Source organism: Pristiophorus japonicus, chromosome 2 (assembly GCF_044704955.1).
Source record: "Pristiophorus japonicus isolate sPriJap1 chromosome 2, sPriJap1.hap1, whole genome shotgun sequence".
In the NCBI taxonomy this organism is placed as follows: domain Eukaryota; kingdom Metazoa; phylum Chordata; class Chondrichthyes; family Pristiophoridae; genus Pristiophorus; species Pristiophorus japonicus.
This window is the reverse complement of record NC_091978.1, coordinates 256,631,923-256,647,705: the sequence shown is the minus strand read 5'-3', so window position 1 is coordinate 256,647,705 and position 15,783 is coordinate 256,631,923.

The following is a 15,783-nucleotide window of genomic DNA, read 5'->3' as shown; positions in this document are numbered from 1 at the left end:
CTCCAAACACTCAAAGTCCACATCCTCAAATTCCAAACCCTCATACTCCAAAACTTCACAATCCAAACGCTCACACTCCAAACATGCACACTCCAAACCCTCACACTCCAAACACTCGCACTCCAAGTTCTCACACTCCAAACCATCAAAATCCAAACTCTCACACTCCAAATCTTCGCAATCCAAACCCTCACACTCAAAACACTCACACTCCAAAGCCTCGCACTCCATACCCTCGCACTCTAAACCCTCGCCTTCCAAACCCTCAAACTGCAAACCCTCGCACTCCAAACACTCAGATTCCAAACCCTCAATCTCCAAACCCTCATACTCCAAACTTTCACAGTCCAAATGCTCGCACTCGAAACCCTCGCACTCCAAACCCTCGCACTCCAAACTCTCACACTCCAAACCCTCGCACTCCAAACACTTGCACTCCAAACCCGCACACCCTAAACTCTCACACTCCAAACCCTCACTCCAAACTCTCCCACCGCATATCCTCGCACTCCAAATACTCGTACTCCATTAAACACACACATGTCAAACGCTTACATTCAAAATGCTCACATTACAAACTCTCTAAACACTCGCACTCAAAACACTCACACCCAGACCCTCACACTTAAAACACTCGCACTCCAAACATTCGCGTTCCAAACCCTCACAATCCAAACCTTCACATTACAAACACTCCCACTTCAAAAACACTCAAAACCAAAGCTCACACTCAAAATCCTCGCACTCCACACAATAACACACCAAACTTTCCAATCACTCACACAGCAAATCCTTGCACTCAAAATCTTCACACTCCAAACACTGACACGCCAATCCCTCACACACCAAACCCTCACACGACAAACACTCACAGTCCAAACACTGAAAGTCCAAACACTGAAACTACAAACCCTCTCACTCCAGAGCCTCGCAATCCAAACCTGCAGACTCAAACCCTTTCACTCCAAACTCTCCAAACACTCGCTCTCCAAACACTCGCTCTCCAAACACTCCAAGCAGTCGCACCCTCGACACTCACACCCCAAACCCTCACACTCCACATACTCCAAAACCCTCAAACTCCAAACACTCACACTCCAAACACTCCAAAACCCACACACTCAAAAACCTCGAATTTCAAATGCTCACACTCCAAACCCTCGCACTCCAAACTCTCGTACTCCAAACTCTGGCACATCAAATGCTCACAAGCAAAACGGTCTCATTCCAAACTCTCAAACGCTCGCTCTCTGAATACGCACACTCTGAATCCTCACACTCCAAACCCTACACTCCAAATCCTCTCTGACAAATGCCCACACTCCAAACTCTCCATAATGCGCACACACCAAACCATCGCACTCCAAACCCTCGCACTTCAAACCCTCCCAATCCAAATTCTCAGAATCCGAACACTGACACTCATAACACTGGCACTCAAAACCCTCACAATATAAACCCTCACACTCCAAATCCTTGCACTCCAAACCCTCGCACCCTAAACCCTCACACTCCAAACACTGACAATCCAAATCCTCACGCTCCAAAACCTCACACTCCAAACCATTACACTCCAAACCCTCACACTCCAAACACACACACTCCAAAACTTAACAATCCAAAACCTTCACACTCCAAATCTCCCCAATCCACACCCTTACACCTCAAACTCTCACAATCAAACACTAACATGCCAAACACTAACACACCAAACACTACCATCTCCAAACAGTAACACTCCAAAACCTCACACTCCAAACCATTACACTCCAAACCCTCACACTCCAAATCTTAATAATCCAACCCTCACAGTCCAAACCTTACCAATCCAAACTCTCACACTCCAAACACTCACACTCCAAACACTCAAACTCCAAACCCTCGCACGCCAAACCCTTGCACGCCAAATCCTCCCACTCCAAACCGTCACACTCCACACCTGCAAACAGCACACCAAACACTCGCATGTCAAACGCTTACATTCAAAATGCTCACATTACAAACTCTCTAAACCTTCGCACTCAAACCATTCACACCCAGACCATCACACTTAAAACACTCGCATGCCAAACCCTCACACTCCAAACACTGACATTCTAAACACTCAAACTCCAAATCTTCACATTCCAAACCCTCGCGCTCCAAAAACACTCAAAACCACAACTCACACTCGAAATCCTCGCACTCCACACAATAACATACCAAACTTTCCAAACCCACACACAGCAAACCCTTGCACCCCAAATCTTCACACTCCAAACACTCACAATTCAAAACCTCACACTTCAAAACCTCGCACTTCAAAACCTCGCACTCTAAACACTGACACTCCAAACACTGACACTCCAAACATTCGCACTCCAAACCCTCGCACTCCAAACCTTCGCACACCAAACCCTCACACTCCAAACCTTCACAATTCAAACCCTCACAATCTAAACCCTCGCACTCTACACCTCGCACTCTACACCTCACACGCCAAACCCACGCACTGCAAATTCTCACACTCCAAATCCTCCCACACCAAATCCTAGCACTCCAACCTCACACTCCACACTCACAAACACCAAATACTCTCCTGTCAAATGCTTACATTCAAAATGCTCACATTACAAACGCTCTAAACCCTCGCACTCAAACCACTCACACCCAGAACCTCACACTGAAAACACACACTCCAAACACTCGCATTCCAAACCCTCACACTCCAAACCTTCACATTCCAAACTCTCGCACTCCAAACTTACACAATCCAAACCCTCGCAATCCAACCCTCACACTCCACACCCGCAAACACCAAAGACTCGCATGACAAACGCTTACATTCAAAAAGCTCACATTACAAACTCGCGAATCCCTCGCTCTCAAACCACTCACACCCAGACCCTCACACGGAAAACACTCGCACTCCAAACACTTACACTCCAAAAATTCACACTCCAAACCCTCACACTCCAAAACCCTCACACTTCAAACCCTCACACTCCAAACCATACACTCTGAACCCTCACACTCCAAACCGTCACACTCCAAACCTTCACAATCCAAACCCTCACACTCCAAACCCTCAGACTCCATACCTTCACAATCCAAACCCTCACAATGAAAACCCTCCCAATCTACCCTTCGCACGCCAAACTCACGCACTGCAAATCCTCCCACTCCAAATCCTCGCACACCAAACCCTCACACTCCACACCCGGAAACAGCAAACACTCGCATGTCAAACATTTACATTCAAAATGCCCACATTACAAACTCTCTAAACCCTCGCATTCAAAACACTCACACCCAGACCCTCACACTTGAAACACTCGCACTCCAAATACTCACATTCCAAACCATCACACTCCAAACCTTCACATTTCAAGCCCTCACAATCCAAAAACACTCAAAACCACAACTCACACTCGAAATCCTCGCACTCCACAAAATAACACACCAAACTTTCCAATCCCTCACACAGCAAACCCTTGCACTCCAAATCTTCACACTCCATATGGTCACACTCCAAACACTCGCACTTGAAAGCCTCCCACTCCAAACCTTCACAATCGAAACACTGAAACTCCAAACACTGACACTCCAAACACTGGCACTCAAAACCCTCACACTCAAAAGCCTCGCACTCAAAACCCTCGCACTCAAAACCCTCGCACTCCAAATCCTTGCACTCCAAACCTTTGCACCTCAAACCCTCACATTCCAGACACTCCAAACAATAACACGGCAAACACTAACAGTCCAAAAACTGACACTCCAAACCGTCACACTCCAAACCATCACGCTCCAAACTCTCACACTCCAAACATGATAAGTCTCCAAACCATTACACTCCAAACCCTCACACTCCAACCACTCACAATCCAAACACTGACACTCCAAACACTGACACTGCAAACATTCGCACTCCAAACCCTCGCACTCCAAATCTTTGCACACCAAACCCTCACACTCCAAACCTTCACACTCCAAACCTTCACAATCCAAACCCTTCATAATCCAAACCCTCGCACTCCACCCCTCACACGCCAAACCCACGCACTCCAAATCCGCCCACTCCAAATCCTAGCACTCCAACCCTCGCACTCCAAACCCGCAAACACCACTCACTCTCATATCATAGAAACATAGAAACATAGAAAATAGGTGCAGGAGTAGGCCATTCGGCCCTTCTAGCCTGCACCGCCATTCAATGAGTTCATGGCTGAACATGCAACTTCAGTACCCCATTCCTGCTTTCTCACCATACCCCTTGATTCCCCTAGTAGTAAGGACTTCATCTAACTCCTTTTTGAATATATTTAGTGATTTGGCCTCAACTACTTTCTGTGGTAGAGAATTCCATAGTTTCACCACTCTCTGGGTGAAGAAATTCCTCCTCATCTCGGTCCGAAATGGCTTACCCCTTATCCTTAGACTGTGTCCCCTGGTTCTGGACTTCCCCAACATTGGGAACATTCTTCCTGCATCTAACCTGTCTAACCCCGTCAGAATTTTAAACGTTTCTATGAGGTCCCCTCTCATTCTTCTGAACTCCAGTGAATACAAGCCCAGTTGATCCAGTCTTTCTTGATAGGTCAGTCCCGCCATCCCGGGAAACGCTTACATTCAAAATGCTCACATTATAACCTTTTTAAACCCTCGCACTCAAATCACTCATACCCAGACCCTCACACTGAAAACACTCGCAATCCAAACACTCGCATGCCAAACCATCACACTCCAAACCCTCACATCCAAACCATTACACTCCAAATCTTAACAATCCAAACCCTCGCACTCCAAGTCTTACCAATCCAAACCCTCACAATCCAAACCATCACACTCCAAACCATTGCACTCCAAACACTCACATTCCAAACCATCACACTCCAAACCTTCACATTCCAAACTCTCGCACTCCAAAAACACTCAAAAGCACAACTCACACTAGAAATCCTCGCACTCCACACAATATCACCTCAAACTTTCCAATCCCTCACACAGCAAACCCTTGCACTCCAAATCTTCACACTCCAAATGTTCACACTCCAAACAATGACAGTCCAAACACTGGCACTCCAAACGTTCGCACTCCAAACCCTCGCACTCCAAACCCTCACACTCCAAACCCTCGCACTCTAAACCCTCGTACTCCAAACCCTCACACTCCAAACCCTCACACTTCAAACCCTCACACTTCAAACCCTCACACTCCAAACCATCACACTTCAAACCTTCACAATGCAAACCCTCAGACTCCAAACCCTCAGACTCCAAACCCTCACACTTCAAACCCTCACACTCCAAACCATCACACTCCAAACATTCACAATCCAAACCCTCACACTCCAAACACTCACGTTCCAAACCATCACACTCCAAACCTTCACACTCCAAACCCTCACACCCCAAGCCCTCACACTCCAAACCCTCAGACTCCAAACCTTTACAATCCAAACGCTCACAATGTAAACCCTCACAATCTACCCCTCGCACGCCAAACTCACGCACTGCAAACCCTCGCACTCCACATCCGCAAACAGCATCACAAACACTTGCATGTCAAACGCTTACATTCAAAATACTCACATTACAAACTCTCTAAACCCTCGCATTCAAACCACTCACACCCAGACCCTCACATTTAAAACACTCACATTCCAAACCCTCACACTCCAAACCTTCACATTCCAAGCCCTCGCACTCCAAAAACACTCAATACCACAACTCACACTCGAAATCCTCACACTCCACACAATAACACACCAAACTTTCCAATCCCTCACACAGCAAACCCTTGCACTCCATATCTTCACACTCCAAATGGTCACACTCGAAACCCTCGCACTTCAAACCCTCACACTCCAAACTCTCACAATCCAAACATTGACACTCCAAACACTGGCACTCAAAATCATCACACACCAAACCCTCACACTCCAAACCCTCACACTCCAAATCCTTGCACTCAAAATCCTTGCACTCCAAACCCTCACACCCCAAACCCTCACACTCCAGACACTAACATTCCAAACACTAACACGCCAAATACTAACACTCCAAACACTGACACTCCAAACCCTCACACTCCAAACACTCACGCTCCAAACACTCAGACTCCAAACCTGAACAATCCAAAATCGCCACACTCCAAACCTTACCAATCCAAACCCTCGCACGCCAAACCCTCACACTCCAAACACTAACACTTCAATCACTAACACGCCAAACACTAACACTCCAAACAGTAACACTCCAAACCCTTACACTCCAAACTCTCACACTCCAAACCCTCACACTCCAAACCCTCACACTCCAAACCATTACACTCCAAACATTCACATTCCAAACCCTAACACTCCAAATCTTAACAATCCAAACCCCCACACTCCAAGTCTTACTAATGCAAACCCTCACAATCCAAACCCTCACACTCCAAACCATTACACTCCAAACCTTCACAATCTACACAATCGCACTCCAAACACTCACACTCCAAACTCTCAAACTCCAAACCCTCACACTCCAAACCATTACACTCCAAACACTCACATTCCACACCCTCAAATTCCAAACACTCACATTCCAAACCCTTGCACTCCAAAAACACTCAAAACCACAACTCACACTCGAAATCCTCACACTCCACACAATAACACACAAAACTTTCCAATCCCTCACGCAGCAAACACTTGCACTCCAAATCTTCACACTCCAACCACTCACACTTCAAAGCCTCACAATTCAAACCATCACACTCCAAACACTGGCACTCCAAATACTGACACTCCAAACAAAGACTGACACTCCAAATCTTCGCACTCCAAACCATCGCATTCTAAACCCTCGCGCTACCAATCCTTGCACTCCAAATCCTCACACTTCAAACACTGAGACTCCAAACACTGACACTCCAAACACTAACACTCCTAACCTTCACACTCCAAACACTTGCACTCCAAACCCTCGCACTCCGAACTCTCACTCTCCAAACCCTCACATTCCAAACATTCACACTTCAAAACCTCACACTCCAAACACTCACATTCCAAACACTCACATTTCAAACATTCACACTCCAAATACTAACACTCCAAACACTGACACTACAAATCCTTGCACTCCAAATCCTTGCACTCCAAACCCTCACACTTCTAACCCTCGCACTGTAAACCCTCGCACTCCAAACCCTCGCACTCCAAACCCTCGCACTCCAAGCTCTCGCACTCCAAAATCTCATATTCCAAACCCTCACACTCCAAACACTCGCACTCCTAATCCTTGAACTCCAAACCCTCGCACTCCAAACCCTCGCACTCCAAACCCTCGCACTCCAAACCCTCGCACTCCAAACCCTCACACTCCAAACCCTCACACTCCAAACCCTCACATTGCAAATCCTCACACTCTAAACCCTCATGCTCCAAACCCTTGCACTCCAAACCATGGCACATTAAATGCTCACAAACAACGTTCTCGTTCCAAACTCTCCAACCCTCGCTCTCTGAATCCTCACACTCTGAACCCTCACCCTTCAAATGCTTGCACTCCAAACCCTCACACTCCAAACCCTCTCCATCAAATGCTCACACACCAAACTCTCCAAATCCGCACACTCCAAACCATCGCGCTCCGAATCCTCACACATCAAATCCTCACAATCCAAACTCTGCCACATCAAATTCTCTTACACAATCCCTCACACTACAAACACTCACACTACAAACGCTCACACTCCAATCCCTCGCACTGCAAATCCTCATGCTCCAAACGCTCGCACTCCAAACTCTTGCAGTCCAAACCTTGGCACAGCAAATGCTCACAATCAAAACGATCTCATTCCAAACTCTCCAAACGCTCGATCTCTGAAACTTCACACTCCAAACACTTGCACTCCAAACCCTCGAACACCAAACACTCACACACCAAACACTCACACGTGAAACTCTCGCACTCCAAACCCTCGCAATCCAAATATTCCCACTCCAAACCATCATACTCCAAAATCTCCAAGCCCATGCAGTTTAAATTCAAACACACAAACCCAAAGGCTCCAAATACTCACACTCAATACACTCGCACTCCAAACCCTCACACTCCAAACATTCAAAACCAAAACTCACACTTGAATTCCTCGGACTCCGCACAATAGCACAGCAAACTCACCAAACCCTCACACGTAAAACCCTCACACTTCAAAACATCATCATTTCAAAACCTCGCACTGCAAACCCTCTCTGAGAAATGCTAATACTTCAAACTCTCCATAACCTGCACACACCATATCATCACAAAGCAAACCCTCGCACACCAAAACCTCGCACTCCAAAATCTCCAAGCCCTGATAGTTCAAATTTGCACAGCAAAAACGTAAATCTCCAAACACTCACACTCAATACACTCAAAACCAAAACTCAGACTTGAATGCCTCACACTCCACAGAATAGCACAGCAAACTCTCCAAAATCTCACACACCAAATCAGTGCACTCAAAATCCTCACACGTCAAACACTCACACTGCAAACCCTCACAATCCAAACCCTCACACTCCAAACCGTCACACTCCAAACATTCGCACTCCAAACCCTTGCATGCCAAACCCACACACTCCAAAACCTCACACCCCATACCCTCACACTCCATATCCTCACACTCCAGAGCCTCACAATCCAAACTCTCACACTCCAAAGCCTCACACTCTAAACCCTCACACTCCAAACCCTCACACACCAAACCCTCACTCCATATCCTCACACTCCAAACACTCGCACTCCATACCCTCACGCTCCAAACACTCACAGTCCAAACCCTCACACTCCATACCCTCACACTCCAAACACTCGCACTCCAAAACCTCCAAAACCCCTCACTTCAAATCCAGACACACAAAACCCTAGCACTCAACACTCTCCAAAAGCAGAAACTCGAAACCATAGCACTTCAAATGTTCAAAGTCCAAATCCTCGTACTCCAACCTCTCCAAAATAATCACACTCAATACACTCACACTCCAAACCCTCAATCTCCAGAATCTTCCACTCCAAAACCTCACACTCCAAACATTCCCACTCCAAGTCCTCACACTCCAAACACTCGCACTTCAAACACACGCACTCCAAATTCTTTCACTCCAAACCCTCGCATTCCAAAACCTCCAAAACCTCTCACTTCAAATTCACACACTCAAAACCCTCTCACTCCACTCCCTCCAAAAGCAGAAACTCAAAACCATAGCATTTCAAATGCTCAAATACCAACTCTCATACTTCAAACTCACCAAAAAATCACACTTAATACACTCGCACTCCAAGCCCTCACACTCCAAACTCTGTAAACCCTTATATTCCAAATTCTCACACCCAAACTCTCACGATCCAAAAACTCACACTCAATACACTCGCTGTCCAAACTCTCACACTCCAAATCATCACACTCCAAGCCCTCGCACGACAAATGCTCACAATCCAAACCCCAGCATCCCAAACTCTCCAAGCCCTCGCACTTCAAAACCATTGTCCTCCAAATGCTCACACTCCAGAGCCTCGCAATCCAAACTCTCACTCCAAACCCTCACACTCCAAACCCTCACACTCCAAACCCTCATACTCCAAACCCTCACACTCCAAACCCTCACACTCCAAAACTATCATCCTCCAAATGCTAACACGCCAGAGTCTCTCAATCCAAACCCGCAGACTCCAAATCCTTGCACCAAACTCTCCAAACACTTGCACTCTTGACACTCATATTCCATAAACACTCGCACACCAAATCCTTGCATTTCTCACACTCACAATCCAAATACTCAAACTCCAAACTCTCCAAAGCCTCACACTCCAAAACCTCACAGGATAAACCCTCGCACTCCAAACCCTCGCACTCCAAACGCTTGCACTTCAAACCCTCGCACGTTAAACCCTCATACTCCAAAATCTCCAAGCCCTAACAGTTTAAATTCACACACCCAAAACCTAACACTCCAAACACTCAAACTCAATACACTCGCACTCCAAACATTCACACTCCAAACACTCAAAACCAAAACTCACACTTGATTTCCTCGCACTCCATACAATAGCATAGCAAACTCTCCAAACCCTCACACGCCAAACCTTCACACTTCAAAACCTCACATTTCGAAAGCTCGCACTCCAAACCGCAGACTCCAAATCCTCGCATTCCAAACTCTCCAAACCCTCGCACTCCAAACTCTCCAAACCCTTGCACTCCAAATTCTCTAAACACTCACACTCCAAACACTCTAGGCACTCGCAACTTCGGCACTCACACTCCAAACCCGCACACACCAAACCCTCGCATTCCAAATCCTTGCATTCCAAACCCTCACACTCCAAAACCTCGCACTCCAAAACCTCACACTCCAAGACCTCGAAATCCAAAACATCGCACTCCAAAATTTCCAAGCCCTTACAGTTCAAATTCGCACACCCAAAACCGAATGCTCCAAAAACTCACATTCAATACACTCGCAATCCAAACCCTCAGACTCCAAACACTCAAAACATAGAAACATAGAAAATAGGTGCAGGAGTAGGCCATTCGGCCCTTCGAGCCTGCACCACCATTCAATAAGATCATGGTTGATCATTCACCTCAGTACCCATTTTCTGCTTTCTCTCCATACCCCTTGATCCCTTTAGCCGTAAGGGCCATATCTAACTCCCTCTTGAATATATCCATTGAACTGTCAGCAACAACTCTCTGCCATAGGGAATTCCACAGGTTAACAACTCTCTGAATGAAGAAATTTCTCCTCATCTCGGTCCTAAATGGCTTACCCCTTATCCTTAGACTATGTCCCCTGTTTCTGGACTTCCCCAACATCGGGAACATTCTTCCTGCACCTAACCTGTCCAGTCTCGTCAGAATTTTATATGTTTCTATGAGATCACCTCTCATCCTTCTAAACTCCAGTGAATACAAGTCCAGTTGATCCAGTCTCTCCTCATATGTCAGTCCTGCAATCCCGGGAATCAGTCTGGTGAACCTTCGCTGCACTCCCTCAATAGCAAGAATGTCCTTCCTCAGATTAGGAAAAGGGGAGGTGCAACGAGGCCTGGGTGTCATGGTACATCCGTCATTGAAGGTTAGCATGCAGGTGCAGCAGGCGGTGAAGAAGGAAAATAGTATGTTGGCCTTCATAGTGAGGGGATTTGAGTTTTGGAGCAGGTAGACCAAAACTGAATACAATATTCCTGGTGAGGCCTCACTAAAGCCCTGTACAACTGCAGTAAGAACTCCCTGCTCCAATACTCAAATCCTCTAGCTATGAAGGCCAACATGCCATTTGCCTTCTTCACCACCTGCTGTACCTGCATGCCAACCTTCAATGACTGATGAACCATGACACCCAGATCTCGTTGCACCTCCGTTTTCCTAATCTGCCGCAATTCAGATAATATTCTGCCTTCGTGTTTTTGCCACCAAAGTGGATAACTTCACATTTATCCACATTATACTGCATCTGCCATGCGTTTGCCCACTCACCTAACATAGAAACATAGAAACATAGAAAATAGGTGCAGGAGCAGGCCATTCAGCCCTTCTAGCCTGCACCACCATTCAATGAGTTCATGGCTGAACATGAAACTTCAGTACCCACTTCCTGCTTTCTCGCCATACCCCTTGATCCCCGAGTAGTAAGGACTTCATCTAACTCCCTTTTGAATATATTTAGTGAATTGGCCTCAACTACTTTCTGTGGTAGAGAATTCCACAGGTTCACCACTCTCTGGGTGAAGAAGTTTCTTCTCATCTCGGTCCTAAATGGCTTACCCCTTATCCTTAGACTGTGACCCCTGGTTCTGGACTTCCCCAACATTGGGAACATTCTTCCTGCATCCAGCCTGTCCAAACCCGTCAGAATTTTAAACGTTTTTATGAGGTCCCCTCTCACTCTTCTGAACTCCAGTGAATACAAGCCCAGTTGATCCAGTCTTTCTTGATAGGTCAGTCCCACAATCCCGGGAATCAGTCTGGTGAATCTTCGCTGCACTCCCTCAATAGCAAGAATGTCCTTCCTCAAGTTAGGAGACCAAAACTGTACACAATACTCCAGGTGTGGCCTCACCAAGGCCCTGTACAACTGTAGCAACACCTCCCTGCCCCTGTACTCAAATCCCCTCGCTATGAAGGCCAACATGCCATTTGCTTTCTTAACCGCCTGCTGTACCTGCATGCCAACCTTCAATGACTGATGTACCATGACACCCAGGTCTCGCTGCACCTTCCCCCTTCCTAATCTGTCACCATTCAGATAATAGTCTGTCTCTCTGTTTTTACCACCAAAGTGGATAACCTCACATTTATCCACATTATACTTCATCTGCCACGCATTTGCCCACTCACCTAACCTATCCAAGTCACTCTGCAGCCTCATAGCATCCTCCTCGCAGCTCACACTGCCACCCAACTTAGTGTCATCCGCAAATTTGGAGATACTACATTTAGTCCCCTCGTCTAAATCATTAATGTACAATGTAAACAGCTGGGGCCCCAGCACAGAACCTTGCGGTACCCCACTAGTCACTGCCTGCCATTCTGAAAAGTACCCATTTACTCCTACTCTTTGCTTCCTGTCTGACAAACAGTTCTCAATCCACGTCAGCACACTACCCCCAATCCCATGTGCTTTAACTTTGCACATTAATCTCCTGTGTGGGACCTTGTCGAAAGCCTTCTGAAAGTCCAAATATACCACATCAACTGGTTCTCCTTTGTCCACTTTACTGGAAACATCCTCAAAAAATTCCAGAAGATTTGTCAAGCATGATCTCCCTTTCACAAATCCATGCTGACTTGGACCTATCATGTCACCATTTTCCAAATGCACTGCTATGACATCCTTAATAATTGATTCCATCATTTTACCCACTACTGAGGTCAGGCTGACCGGTCTATAATTCCCTGCTTTCTCTTTCCCTCCTTTTTTAAAAAGTGGGGTTACATTGGCTACCCTCCACGCGATAGGAACTTATCCAGAGTCAATGGAATGTTGGAAAATGACTGTCAATGCATCCGCTATTTCCAAGGCCACCTCCTTAAGTACTCTGGGATGCAGTCCATCAGGCCCTGGGGATTTATCGGCCTTCAATCCCATCAATTTCCCCAACACAATTTCCCGACTAATAAAGATTTCCCTCAGTTCCTCCTCCTTACTAGACCCTCTGACCTCTTTTATATCCGGAAGGTTGTTTGTGTCCTCCTTAGTGAATACTGAACCAAAGTACTTGTTCAATTGGTCTGCCATTTCTTTGTTCCCCGTTATGACTTCCCCTGATTCTGACTGCAGGGGACCTACGTTTGTCTTTACTAACCTTTTTCTCTTTACATACCTATAGAAACTTTTGCAATCCGCCTTAATGTTCCCTGCAAGCTTCTTCTCGTACTCCATTTTCCCTACCCTAATCAAACCCTTTGTCCTCCTCTGCTGAGTTCTAAATTTCTCCCAGTCCCCAGGTTCACTGCTATTTCTGGCCAATTTGTATGCCACTTCCTTGGCTTTAATACTATCCCTGATTTCCCTTGATAGCCACGGTTGAGCCACCTTCCCTTTTTTATTTTTACGCCAGACAGGAATGTACAATTGTTGTAATTCATCCATGCGGTCTCTAAATGTCTGCCATTGCCCATCCACAGACAACTCCTTAAGTATCATTCGCCAATCTATCTTAGCCAATTCACGCCTCATACCTTCAAAGTTACCCTTCTTTAAGTTCTGGACCATGGTCTCTGAATTAACTGTTTCATTCTCCATCCTTAAGCAGAATTCCACCATATTATGGTCACTCTTCCCCAAGGGGCCTCGCACAATGAGATTGTTAATTAATCCTCTCTCATTACACAACACCCAGTCTAAGATGGCCTCCCCCCTAGTTGGTTCCTCAACATATTTGTCTAGAAAACCATCCCTTATGCACTCCAGGAAATCCTCCTCCACCGTATTGCTTCCAGTTTGGCTAGCCCAATCTATGTGCATATTAAAGTCACCCATTATAACTGCTGCACCTTTATTGCATGCACTCCTAATTTCCTGTTTGATGCCCTCCCCAACATCACTACTACTGTTTGGAGGTCTGTACACAACTCCCACTAATGTTTTTTGCCCTTTAGTGTTCTGCAGCTCTACCCATATAGATTTCACATCATCCAAGCTAATGTCTTTCCTAACTATTGCATTAATCTCCTCTTTAACCAGCAATGCTACCCCACCTCCTTTTCCTTTTATTCTATCCTTCCTGAATGTTGAATACCCCTGGATGTTGAGTTCCCAGCCCTGATCATCCTGGAGCCACGTCTCCGTAATCCCAATCACATCATATTTGTTAACATCTATTTGCACAGTTAATTCATCCACCTTATTGCGGATACTCCTTGCATTAAGACACAAAGCCTTCAGGCTTGCTTTTTTAACACCATTTGTCCTTTTAGAATTTTGCTGTACAGTGGCCCTTTTTGTTCTTTGCCTTGGGTTTCTCTGCCCTCCACTTTTCCTCATCTCCTTTCTGTCTTTTGCTTTTGCCTCATTTTTGTCTCCCTCTGTCTCCCTGCATAGGTTCCCATCCCCCTGCAATATTAGTTTAACTCCTCCCCAATAGCACTAGCAAACACTCCCCCTAGGACATTGGTTCCGGTCCTGCCCAGGTGCAGACCGTCCAGTTTGTACTGGTCCCACCTCCCCCAGAACCGGTTCCAATGCCCCAGGAATTTAAATCCCTCCGTGCTGCACCACTGCTCAAGCCACGTATTCATCTGTGCTATCCTGCGATTCCTACTCTGACTAGCACGTGGCACTGGTAGCAATCCCGAGATTACTACTTTTGAGGTCCTACTTTTTAATTTAGCTCCTAGCTCCTTAAATTCTTTTCGTAGGACCTCATCCCTTTTTTTACCTATGTCGTTGGTACCAATGTGCACCACGACAACTGGCTGTTCTCCCTCCCATTTCAGAATGTCCTGCACCCGCTCCAAGACATCCTTGACCCTTGCACCAGGGAGGCAACATACCATCCTGGAGTCTCGGTTGCGGCCGCAGAAACGCCTATCTATTCCCCTCACCATCGAATCCCCTATCACTATCGCGCTCCCAATCTTTTTCCTGCCCTTCTGTGCAGCAGAGCCAGCCACAGTGCCATGAACTTGGCTGCTGCTGCCCTCCCCTGATGAGTCATCCCCCCCAACAGTACTCAAAGCAGTGTATCTATTTTGCAGGGGGATGACCACAGGGGACCCCTGCACTATCTTTCTTGCACTGCTCTTCCTGCTGGTGTTCCATTCCCTATCTGGCTGTGGACCCTTCTCCTGCAGTAAGACCAACTCACTACACGTGATACTCACGTCATTCTAACCTGTCCAAGTCACCCTGCAGTCTCTTAGCACCCTCCTCACAGCTCACACCGCCACCCAACTTAATGTCATCTGCAAACTTGGAGATATTACACTCAGTTCCTTCATCTAAATCATTAATGTATATTGTAAATAGCTGGGGTTCCAGCACTGAGCCCTGCGGCACCCCACTAGTCAATACCTGCCATTCTGAAAAGGACCCGTTTATCCCGACTCTCTGCTTCCTGTCTGCCAACCAGTTTTCTATCCGCGTCAGTCCATTACCGCCAATACCATGTGCTTTAATTTTGCACACCAATCTCTTGTGTGGAACTTGTCAAAATCCTTTTGAAAGTCCAATTACACCACATCCATTGGTTCTCCCTTATCCACTCTACTAGTTACATCCTCAAAAGATTCTGGAAGATTTGTCAAACATGATTTCCCTTTCA